The following is an 11,664-nucleotide window of genomic DNA, read 5'->3' as shown; positions in this document are numbered from 1 at the left end:
CCAAGAAGCGTAAGTGTTAGGGCTACTTGGGACCCTACCCTATTTAATCCTGTCTGCCAAGAAGCTTATTAGTGGCTTAAGGTTGATAGAAGAACTTTTTCTGTTTCCTACCTATGACACAAAAACTGCTATAAATTCTACTGTAAGAAGGAGTCTTTCCAGTAAGAGCACAAATACTCAATAATTTTGGGCTAGACATGTGCCATCTTAAGGGATATCTTTATAGGAGACACACAGCAATCACTGAGCACCATATGGATGAGTCCTCAGTGGAGTGTGATTGGTTACTAGCACACCATGCCTTTCAAGAAGTTGTCTATTTAATGGTGAATGAAATCAACACTTGGATATCTGGGAAAAGTTTAAGGAGGGACTGTTATCATGCAGCTCAAAATGTTTTCTACTAGAATCCTGTCTGATGTCCTGACTCAAAAAAGAGCCAGATTAGACTTTTTGTAACCAAATCACTTAGTTGTTAATTTTTCTATAGAATAAGGGACCTGTTTTACTCTGCTGACAAACTGTTAAGCAGTGTAACATCTGTGTGCAACCCTTACTGCACTGGGGGGCTGAGAGCTGGCCAGCACAAACAGGGATCAAAGCAGGGCCCCATAGGAAAGGGCTGTGCAGGGTGTGAAGGAGACACAATGATTTCATACAGATTTTTTTTGTTTTGTTTTCTTTTCAGTGAAAGTTTCCTGTGGATCACTTTGAGGCTGACATAGCGCAAGTATGGTTCTTAAGGCCAGAAAAGTGAGAGCACTGTGTTGGTGTCTGCTGATTGGGAATTCAAGCAGTCAAAAACATGAAATTATTGCAGTCACACAGGTCAGTCTGTTATGCATTTGGGTTCAGAATATTTTCTTGACTATGACTGGCTGAACAGCAATCCCATAGCAGCTGTCACTCAGTAAATGAAGTGTCAAAAAGTTTGAAGGTGGCATGGTTTTTACCTTGCCATCTACATCTGTCTATCTGCACCCTTCACTCAGGATTTCTGATATAATGCTGTTGGCTTGCAACCTTGGGATAAGGCTTTTTACAGCTACTAATAGTCCAAAGGGTTAGTGATAAGTATGTATTCCCTGTCTTCATCCCCCTCCCTGCTCCAGAAAATCTAGTGTCTTTAAAATGCTGAATTTATTGAGGACATTAGTATTGTTTCCAGGGAGTAGCTGACTTTTTTGTTTAAGCCTTTGACATACCAGATCAAATAGCTGATTAACATATTATAATGCTTTCATGGCAGATCAATCTACTTCATTTACAAGCAAAAGGAAGAAAGATGCTTTCATGTGTAGAGACTGCTGCAATCTTACCTCCCTCTTGCAGCAGAATAAATATAGGATTTTGTTGGCTGTAAAATTGTACCTTACAATTTATCGACAACATAAATATTTCATTTGCTGCCCTGCCTTTAGGTGGTGCTGCTAAAAATTGAAACCAGGTCTTTCTGGTTAAGCTTTGCATGCCTTTCATCCAATTCAATCTTTCAAACAAATCTTTGATAACATCTAATTTCTAGAGCAGCTGTTACACATCCAACAAACATCTCCTGATCTCCCATCAACGTTTCAGGCAGGCCGAGCCCTTGTTCATTACCATCATGACCACATTCCTATTCTTAGCAACGATTCTCCTTTGCAGACCAGCAGCCTACTCTGCTGTGGCAGCAGTCCACTTACTAATTTACAACTCCACCCACTAAATACCACTGTGAATTATAAACTACTGAAGTAAACCATATATTTTTAACAGCCTCAATTTTACCATCATGGATGTTTATAAACGTCAAAGATATTTTTGAAGCGCAAAAATGCTAAGTTGGCATTTCAGGTTGTCCTCAGGACATTGCCTGTTCCTCCACAATAAGATTTCCTCTTCTCTTGAGAAAATCAGTATATTAATATGATGCAAACCCTGAACTGTTTTGTATTAACATTTCATTCTCTTTCTAGAGGAAAAAATCTGGAGAAATATGAAGAAAGAAACAAACCTAGGAACTTCTAAGCATTTGTGCAAATCCTTTGCCGGAGTGCAAAAAATAAAAAAATAGGGTTTTTTCCATTTAAAATAAATTTCCTACTTTTATTAAGTCTTGTTTAATTAAGATTGTGGTTTAGGAGAAATTTCACATGGATATTTATGAAGAGATATAATCTTATAATGTCTCCATAGACAAAAATGGAGCTCAAGTTCTCTGAGTGTTCAATTATTGTTTGACATTTACTGGTGTTATTCCAACCCTTAGTAACTCAATGCAGTTATACTCAGGCTCTGACATATTCTGAAGCCCATGTGATGCAGAAATAGACATTTAAATATTTCTTCCTATGCTTGTATTTCCCTGGAGATTTCCCCAACCAGGAGCATTCAGAGGTGGCAGTCTTGCTGATTCTCTTTTGCACATATAATAATGGAGGGGAAATGTGGTTGTCTTCTGATGACATGTTTCTAGTAGACCCGTCATCCAAACATCGGAATCAAAAAGAAGCTCTACAGAATGAAATAAATCACACTAACAGAAACAAAACCTCCATGCTGCTATGTAGCAGAAGATATCCTTTGAATCCTGCTAGGGGCTGCTTATTGATGGCATTCTTGGCATGGTTCCAAACTCCCAAACTTAGTGTGTTTAAGGAACTCACATCTGCTAGGGGTATTGGGAACAGTGGTATCAGCTGCAGTTCCTATTTTTTATAAAATACTGCTTGCTAGGTTTCAGTTCTTCTGGCCTCAGTTAGCAAGCTAATGTCCTGAAATAGGGAAAATTTTATACAATTAGTCTTGTTTCTTTCTAGTAATCTAATAAATTTCTCAGTTCCTGGCATTATATCTGGCTTTAAATGGTGAATGTCAAGTTTTTAATTTCTCTTCTGCCTCCTCACTGTCTTTAATGAACTACAATTCTGTGTTAAAATACGAACTTTTTTCCATCCATCCAATTCTGCCCATTTTGGAGCACTTTTCAGTATCCCATAATGAAAAATTGTGTCTCTTTCTGTGAAGGTGTCTTTTGAACAGTCAGAAAAAGTAGAAAATTTTCAAGTGCCCAAGCATGATTTCTCACAAACCCTCTAAGCATTCTATCTTATTATGCTTTTTGGTGAACTCACGTTACTTGGTCCAATCACACTCCACAGTTTCTAAAGGACACCTTGGTGATGTGGTTGTCGTTTCTTTGAACAACATTGAAACTCCTGAAGTGACTTCTTTCCTTCAAACTTTTTTCCAGGCAGAAAGAAGCATAGCTTTTTTATAATTTTCTAAAACCTATTTTGGAAGTCAGATCGTAATTACATTGGAGATACATTTGCACACATTAGAGTCTAATGCCTGACTTTTCTATTCACTGCAGCTGCAACAGTCCAAGTGAAGATGTAATTTAGCCCCAAGACTTGTTGCTCCTTTCCATTTTGTCTTTGCTTTATATCTTAGTATTTACATTAGCTGTGGAATTTTCAGAAACTCCAAATGATGTACTTCATGAGGATTATACAACTCAACAGCGAAGACCTTGTCTTGAATAACCATTTCATTTTTTTCAAAAATGACATATTGCAGTGACAGCTGTAATTTGGCCAATCAAGTACAGGAAACAAGGCAATTATGCCAAAAAGATGTCAGTGTGAACTCTGTAATTATTCTCTGGTGACAATTTTCCTCTCTGCCTCTAGCATAAGTAGCCCAAATCTTACAGGAAGACTACAACAGCAACTGTCCCCTACAATTTCTTCTCTACCAATATCCTTACTTATTCAGAAACATCCTAAATTTACTGGGTTTTCCTTTCTTTTTGACAAAATCTTATGTTTTGAAGCCTTATTTGTCTCACAGTATCCTTTACTTAAATAGGGGGAAAGTGTGTTTTATTGTAACTATTACCTCCTGGATAAATATCGATTTCTAGTAGTGAATCTCATACTTCATTTTGCATGTCAGAGTTCACTTCCCAAAATATGGGGATGCATCTGAGAACTGTACACTACATCTGGTCAAATTATTTAAAGGTATGTTCAAGGTTGCCAGATTTGATTCCAGATTTTAGTGATTTGACATTCACTTTGATCTAGAATGATATAAATTGAGGACTTCCAACAGGAGATCAAAATGAAGGCTCATATATACTGGGAAAGTCGTGTGAAAGAGCATGTGGGTTACAGAAATCCTTGCAAGATGAATGCTCAACCACTATGTTTTGGATGGATGGCTAGATGTGAAATGAATAGTTTCTGGTGCAGTGTCTGATTGCACTGTCAAGTTGCTTCAAGAATGAGATTATTTCTTTTTTGATAGATGAGGCTTCTGGCGGGACATGTGAGATGTGATCAGACTTTCTGCATTATCTTACACATTATATTATGTGTTTGATTAACCATGCAGAAGCTCAAGTTCTTGAATCTAAAAATCTGGAATTAATTATCCCTGCTTAACACTTTATCACACTGGAACGGATTAATCATCCTTTGAACTAGATTGTTTCCATACCAACACATTACTCAAGATCAACTTGGACTTATCAAAACTTTATTAAATAAAAAGCCATAGGCCAATTAAAGAGACTCTCTGGATCACTAGCAGTCTCAGACATTTCCTTCAAAGCAATAAAATGCTATCAGTAAAGTGCTCTGTTTATTCTGCCGCTTCAATGGCTTTTGATGGTGTCCTGGTTGTTCATCGAAAATGCTCCCAGCCACTGCAGCAGAGAGTGTGTTCCCATGCTTAGAGATGGAGGCACACATGGTGGCAATTTCCAGTCCCACACTTGTATAAGAAATGTGTGGACATGTAACACATTCCAGGCATGCACACAAACTTGGGAAAAAAGGGAGTTGTGAGCAAAGTGAGAGTGTGAATGTTCATGGTTGCAGCGAATGTGCCCTCATGTCAAAATATGCTCCTTTTGTCCAGCATGCCCCCTATTTCTGGCTAAATGAAATAAGACTCTCATACAGGAATACCTTAGAATGCTTGGTTTCATTCCTCAACTTCCCCTCCCTTTTTTAAAAAGAATGTTTGCACATTGTTTCATGGAAAAAGAAACTCCACGGGAACTTCAATATGCACTTTGAGGTTCCACACAAGTTCTTCCACACATGCTCAGACATGTTGCTGTTCTTAGCTGAGAAGAAACAAAGACAAAAAGTAAGTTTTAATTCACACAATGTGTTATACTAAATGAAGCAACTCCTACTTCTATGCTCAGTCTCTATCTAATTCATTTTTTGATATTATAATAGTACCATTTAGAGTCAGTGGCCAGAGTTTAAAATTCCATACGAATTTTGCCGTTGATATCAACATGGCCAGGCCCTTATCATATACTTTTCTACTTACTGTATGAAAAGTAAAAGTCTGAAGCTGGGACTTTATTTTATTCAGAACTATAGAATAAAACCTTGTTTTATTCAGAAAAATTGTGGATCTATTCAACCTGGCCATAAAAAGGGGGATTGCAGCACTTTAGCAGGTGACCTTGTTCAATGATCCTTAGCTTGTCCACTTCAAAATGTCTATATTAAGTGCTCACAGAGCCCATGGGACAAAAATAACTTCCATGCATGAAACCACTTAAATCTGTCCAGCATAAGAAATTTTACCCTACATAATTCAACACCTGAATTTGGCAATTTCAGTGACATATTGTACCAGAAATCATGCCCCTAACAGTGTGAAATTCATGGTGTAAGGCACCTGGTAACCATCTGACAGTGTCAAGGCATTTGATATTAATTTTAGAGCTCTTACTGTTCCACTGGGTAAAATTCAGTATTACCATCTTCATACTTAATGTGCATATGTGCTGGCAAATACAAAATTTATATTTGGACTGCACACCTGTCTACGGTTGACTGTTGACTGTGGTTGTATTTTTGAAATTAGAAACAACAGACTTAGTGTTCACATGAACGCCTCTCAGAAGAACAGATTGCTGACAGCTGTTTTATTCTCTAGGTACAAAAGCATTAGAAGAAACTATATTTGGATTCCTTTAAATAAATAATCAGGGGGTTTGTAGTTCTTAACATAACCTTAAACTCTGTGAAACCAAATAATAAGTTGGGAAAGACTCTTTGGAACATTTGCTCAAGAAATAGGTTGTTGAATAGCCTTTCAATTAAATTACCCACATTAGCTGAAACCATTCTTATTGAGCATACTAATCTTATAAAAGAAAGGAGATAATGATTGAAATTAGTAAAATTAGATGGAAGTTTTACTCCTGTGTCAAACAGTAAAACTTTATGTGAGGCACCCAGAAAATCCCAGATTCAAGGGCAATACCCTGGAGGAAATTACCTTTTTTTATTCTACTTTATTGTTCCTAAATACTCACTGTACATCAGACTGCTCATTTGCCTCTATTTGCTTTGAGACTATTTATGGTTCATATGTTGGACAAAGAAACTCTTGTAAAACTGTGCTTGCAGTGAACAGACCCTAATTTTTGTAAAATTTCACCTAATGCACATTTCAATGTTAGCAGCTCAGGCACATGTCATCTCCTGTGTTTTTCCTACCAGAGCATCAAATTGGAAAAAAAGGGACTGCAATGATGCAAAAAGAACAGAAAATCCTGCAGAGGACCAAATGCCCTCTTGTCAAACTACTGAAGTAAGTCCAGTAAAAGTGCTGGTGAGAGATATGAACACTCATATTCCTGGTGAACTCTGTTTCACCCTTGAGAAACTGTCCTGCCCCACAAAACTGTCCTGCCTGGCTGTCCCAGGCACAGGGACAAAACCCCCAATCTTTCTTCCTGCCCTGAGGATCGAGTAGAGCTGGAACAATCTGAGCAGCCCTTTGCTTTTATTTAGCACAGGATATTCTGTCCCTTGCATCATCAGTGGTGGTTGGGAAGTTTTCCTCAAGAAAGGACAGTTTGCTTGAATCTGAAAAGCTTCTTTGCCTTCCTCACAGTTTCAAATAGACTTTCAGAGCTGGAGACCTTGTGAACCAAACCGGGTAAAGCAGATGTATCTCTGTGCTGTTTTGTTGACAAGGAGTTCCTTGCAGTCAGTAAGGCCAGGAATCAGACCTCAAAAATAAATACCAAGCACTTGGCTAAACCTAGAACCTTGATTTCTTCCTTCCCATCTGCAAGAAAACCCAAATTTTGAGGAATTTTTACGTTCTTCAATCACAGCCATGTGTTAGGTGCTCAGTGGACATTTAATGCACATATACAAGATCCAGTTTATAGCTTGGAAAACGTTGGTATAACTTTTCTTTCAAAAAAAAGTATTGTCATTCAGTACAACCTTGGGAATGATTTCTATGCTTTCTTCAGCTGTGTGTTTGTGCCAGTAGTTCTCTCAAAATGTACCTCTACCCATCCAAAAGCAGAAATACAGCAGACTAGGAATGAACCTACTGTGGCTGCTTGTTTGTTACTCTCATCCCCAAATGTCTTGTTTGTCATGGATTTGCTCATTAAAGCTACTGCTTTCTACACAGATCGACAGTCTGCCTCATCCGCAGTCATTTCTCCTCCAGAAATATTTGCAGGGGCAGAATTACTTTAGAGGTGCTAATAGCCTGTATTCCCAGGAGGAGTAATGAAAGCAACCAACTTCCCATAGAAGTATGACAGCAAAATACCTCCAAAGGGAGGCTTATGCAGGAATATTCTTGGAGGTATTGTTTGAGTACTAGCACTGGAAATGGGGGAGGAAATGAAAGAGCACATTATTATTTCTTTTAGCTGATTTAATTCTCAAATCAGATTGATCCTGTTCAAATTTCTGAATGCAATTGCTCTCATATGGGTATCATAATTAAACTCTCCAGGCTACTGTATCACAGCATCCAATTAAATAATTGTAGTTTCATATTATTAATGATTTTTTATAACAGTGATATCAAAAATGGCCATAACAACTCTTAGATGAAAGATGGAAGCTGTAACATCAATGGAAAGGTCTTGAGGCAAATGGAAAAAGTCTGGTTATTCTCCATTCTGTATTACACTATATATCAATACCTTTCCTATAGTAAGTAAAAGCTCACTCCAGCTAGATGTGATTTGTGTCATATTCACTTATACCAGATGTTAATTTTAAAAAATTATTTGCTTAACATAGTTTCCTATAAATTTCCTTTAACCATCATATGCAGTTACATACATATATATATGTATGTATATATTCAGAGCTCTTTCACTTTTTTCCCCGACATAAAACAAAGGATGTATTGATGTGAAAAAATCCTCCCAAGAAGTCCAGAGAATACAACTATGTCAAGGAGTTCCTGAAGAAGTAGGGTCTTCATTTATGATTGGTATTCAAAGCAAGTGCTTGCATACATTTTATATTTTCAAGAGTTTTAACCAATTTCTTTCTACAAAACTGGCAGGCATTTTCAGCAGCACCCAGTTTTTGAAGATATATGTGAGCAATGAATTATGTATTTTTACACCAAATTCATTGGAAATTGTAGTCCTGACCAGTTCTTTATTATTTACTCATTTTCCCAGATCTCAGAGTTTGAGCAGTGTGACAGCAGGACCTGGGCCATGGATGGTTTTTGCACTTGGAGTGAGTGAATTCCTCTTATCAAGCTCTGTAGAGGTGCTTTGCTTTGCTCCTGAATCCCCAGCTCCTTTCTGTAGGCAGATTTTGCAGAGATGTTTGACTGAAGGTAGTCAATAATGGGCTTTTGTTGCTACCCCCGGTCAGTAGAGGCACATCCTTGGTCCTTTGGCAATCAGCTGGGGACAGCTCCATATTAGATGAAACTTGCATCTTTTTCAATGTCCCCATCATCTTATTTCCTATTTTATTTCTGGCATTCCATAGTAAAATGCTTAAGTTTATTTCCATCAGTAGAAATGGTGCTCCAAGGAGAGACTAAACATTTTTGTGACCCTGTATGATTCCCATTGTTGCTGTTGTTATTCATGGATGCAGTCTTGCAGGAATTACCATAACCAACAACCATATCTGATTGAATGATCTATATTTAATTAAGTAATGACAACCAATTTCTGTCTAGTGTTAGCTTTGAACTTCCGTCAGTCTATAAAACATAATGAAGCATTCGTGATCTCATTCTGATGGGGAAAACCTCCAGATCAAAAGAAACTCCTTTTATGTTTCCTTCATTTTACTATTCACAATTTTATTTCTATAGGCTGTGGCCCACCAGATGAGGATGCTTAATTAACAGTTTAGTAAGCTGTTTTGATTTCAGTGAAATCATGAAACATCTTACTTCAAAGATGCCAGATGTATTATGTTTACAGCCAAATTAGCACGCTTGGTCTATTTTTAGTAAAGATCCTCAAAAAATGTATGTACACTTGCTAGAGATTTAAGAATAGGCTGAGATAAAATTAAAAGGAGTAATAGTTATCAAGTTTGCTGCTGCACTGTGCTTTGAGCTAAACCCCACTGACTCCATTTTAGCAGACAGTGAAGGTGCTCTTTCTTGCCTACTGATTATGGTCAGTGATACTTGAATAAAGCGATATGATTCCTAACAACCTCCTATTTCTTTCTGAGTGAGAATGGTGCAGAGGAAGCAGGCTCTGCACAGAGACATAATATATAAACAGCAACAGCAAGTTCAGGAAAAGTGTAACCAGAAACATCAGATGGAATATTGTAAGTCTGGCCATTGCAAGTGCCACTTCTTTACCCACTGGATGAAAAACCACCATCAGGTAAAATGGAAAGACAGTCAAAGCTGTATAGAAACTTTTTCCATTGAGTGGAATTGATCCAGTGATCAACACTCCCCATGAGGGTAGCCTGAAAACCACTTCAGAGAAATAGCAGAATATTCCCATGTTTATTTGTTCTGAATTGTATGCCTAATTTACTCACTGTTGACTTTTCAAAGTTAATTGCTGCCCTATTGTTCCCTCCATTTAACCAAAGGCTCAGCTTCCTCTTATTCACCTATGATTTTGAAAACATACTACTGGATTACTCTCAAAAATTCAACTGGTGTAAAAACTAGAAGTCACTCACTTCCCCCAGTTACTTATGCTGCATGGGTACCACTTGAAAACATATTCACTAATAGAAAGGGCCAGCAGAAATACACCTCTGTCAGTAAAGGAAAAGACTCCCCTCCTTCTCAGGCACAAGAAGGATTTTGAATTTGTCATGGTTTTGCTGGTTCTTGGAAACTGGGCAGGAATTTTTTCCCTTCCCTCTGCCCACTTTGTGCAGGGTTGATAAGTGGGCACTTAAAGGACACAAAAGAAATGGCTTTCTGGCTAATTGCTCAGAATCTCATCTCCTAGGAAACGGGGAGGATGAGCTCCTCTTTACTTTTTTCTCTCATCTCCTGGGAAATGAGGGGAGGAGTTTTGGGCTTGCTGCGGAGGCTGGAAGGGGGTCAGAGTGGAAGCTCGGTGGTTCTTTCTGTTCTCAGCCTGCTTGCCTGCTGTAGATCCTGCTTGGATTTTTCATCAGAGAGGAGCTGTTTTCTGGAGGGTTTTTTCCCCTTCCCCATTCCCATTTGTTTCTTTCCTGGCGGTGGTCCTTGTGTACATCAGGGTGAGAGAGAGGATTGTGCCACACGATTCGACCAGCCGAACAGAGTGAGGTTTTGGGGTTTTTTCCCATTGGGGAGGACTTTTTTTGTTGTTTCTCTCCCCCTTTACTCTCTCCCCTCTCTCTCTCCCCTTTCCCAGTGTGTGGGGGAGAGGAGGGAAACCCATTTTTTTTTGGTTTCTCCAGCACACCCTGGAGGGTGTTACCCCCATATGGCAATGACCAGTGATTCCACAGCACCCCCTGCTGGCCGGCATAAAGAACTGCAGGCTCTGCATCTCCAGTGATCCAACAGCGCCACCTGGTGACTGGCACAGGACACTACAAGCTCTACATCCCCATGACCCAACAGTGCCCCCTGTTGACTGTGGTTAGAATTGCACCAAAGGGTACAAACTGAACTGTTTACCTTTTTTTTCTTTGCTTGTTTATTGGTGTGTTTTGAAGGGGATTATTTGTGGGTATAGGAGCATTGTTTGGTTGTTTTACTTGTTTTCTTTCCTTGTTTCTGCCAATACAAACATACCTCTTAATAAAGGGCTGTTATTTTTCCCTTTTCCATAATTTTTTTCCCTCAATTGGAGCCTCCTAATTTCAGATTTATAATTGCTTAGAGGGAGGAGTTTGGGTCTTTTTCTCATAATTCATCCTCAGCAAAACGCCTGTGTCTCATTTAAACTGGGACAGAATTATTTACTGTATTTGCAGGAGTGAAATCTCACTCATAAATGCAAGAAAAGCAGTTCCTTGGTCAATCTGACATTTATGTGATTCCAGATTTTTTTTTCCCTGGATCTTTGTGGCTTACTCTCTAATTTTCCACTGTATGTTGAAGTATAGACTGTCAGTCCCGTTAAGGAGGCCAGGAGGAATGTAAAAGCCCTTCTGTGGTGGCTGACAGTTTTAGCCCTTCACTTCAGCCTGTTTGTGACAGTTCATGCTAATTTATATTAATATACTACTGCTGCTGCAGCTTCAGGAGGGTTGATAACACAAAGCTTGCTGCTTCTTACTAAAATGCTTACTCCAGAGTGTCCCAGGCTATCTGCTGGAAACATTCTCCAAAGGAGGTTTTCTCCCGAGATTAATACAGAACATCATCAGAAAACCATTAATGTTCCATATTCCTTGCGTCCTCCATTCTATCAGGTCAGGTTTC

The 11,664-nt window shown here is 38.6% G+C and overlaps 1 long non-coding RNA gene across 1 annotated transcript; it reads left to right on the top strand.

The window, feature by feature from the left end:
• The first annotated feature begins 700 nt into the window (after positions 1-700).
• On the top strand, positions 701-10,408 carry LOC126635574 (uncharacterized). The gene is made up of 3 exons (XR_007627747.1): positions 701-828; positions 8,477-8,537; positions 10,384-10,408. It is a non-coding gene; the product is annotated as an uncharacterized LOC126635574 (long non-coding RNA).
• The last annotated feature ends 1,256 nt before the right edge of the window (positions 10,409-11,664 follow it).

The sequence above is a fragment of the Myiozetetes cayanensis genome, unplaced genomic scaffold, assembly GCF_022539395.1.
Source record: "Myiozetetes cayanensis isolate MyiCay16 unplaced genomic scaffold, myiCay2020 scf12, whole genome shotgun sequence".
In the NCBI taxonomy this organism is placed as follows: domain Eukaryota; kingdom Metazoa; phylum Chordata; class Aves; order Passeriformes; family Tyrannidae; genus Myiozetetes; species Myiozetetes cayanensis.
This window is presented reverse-complemented; position numbering and strand designations above follow the sequence as displayed.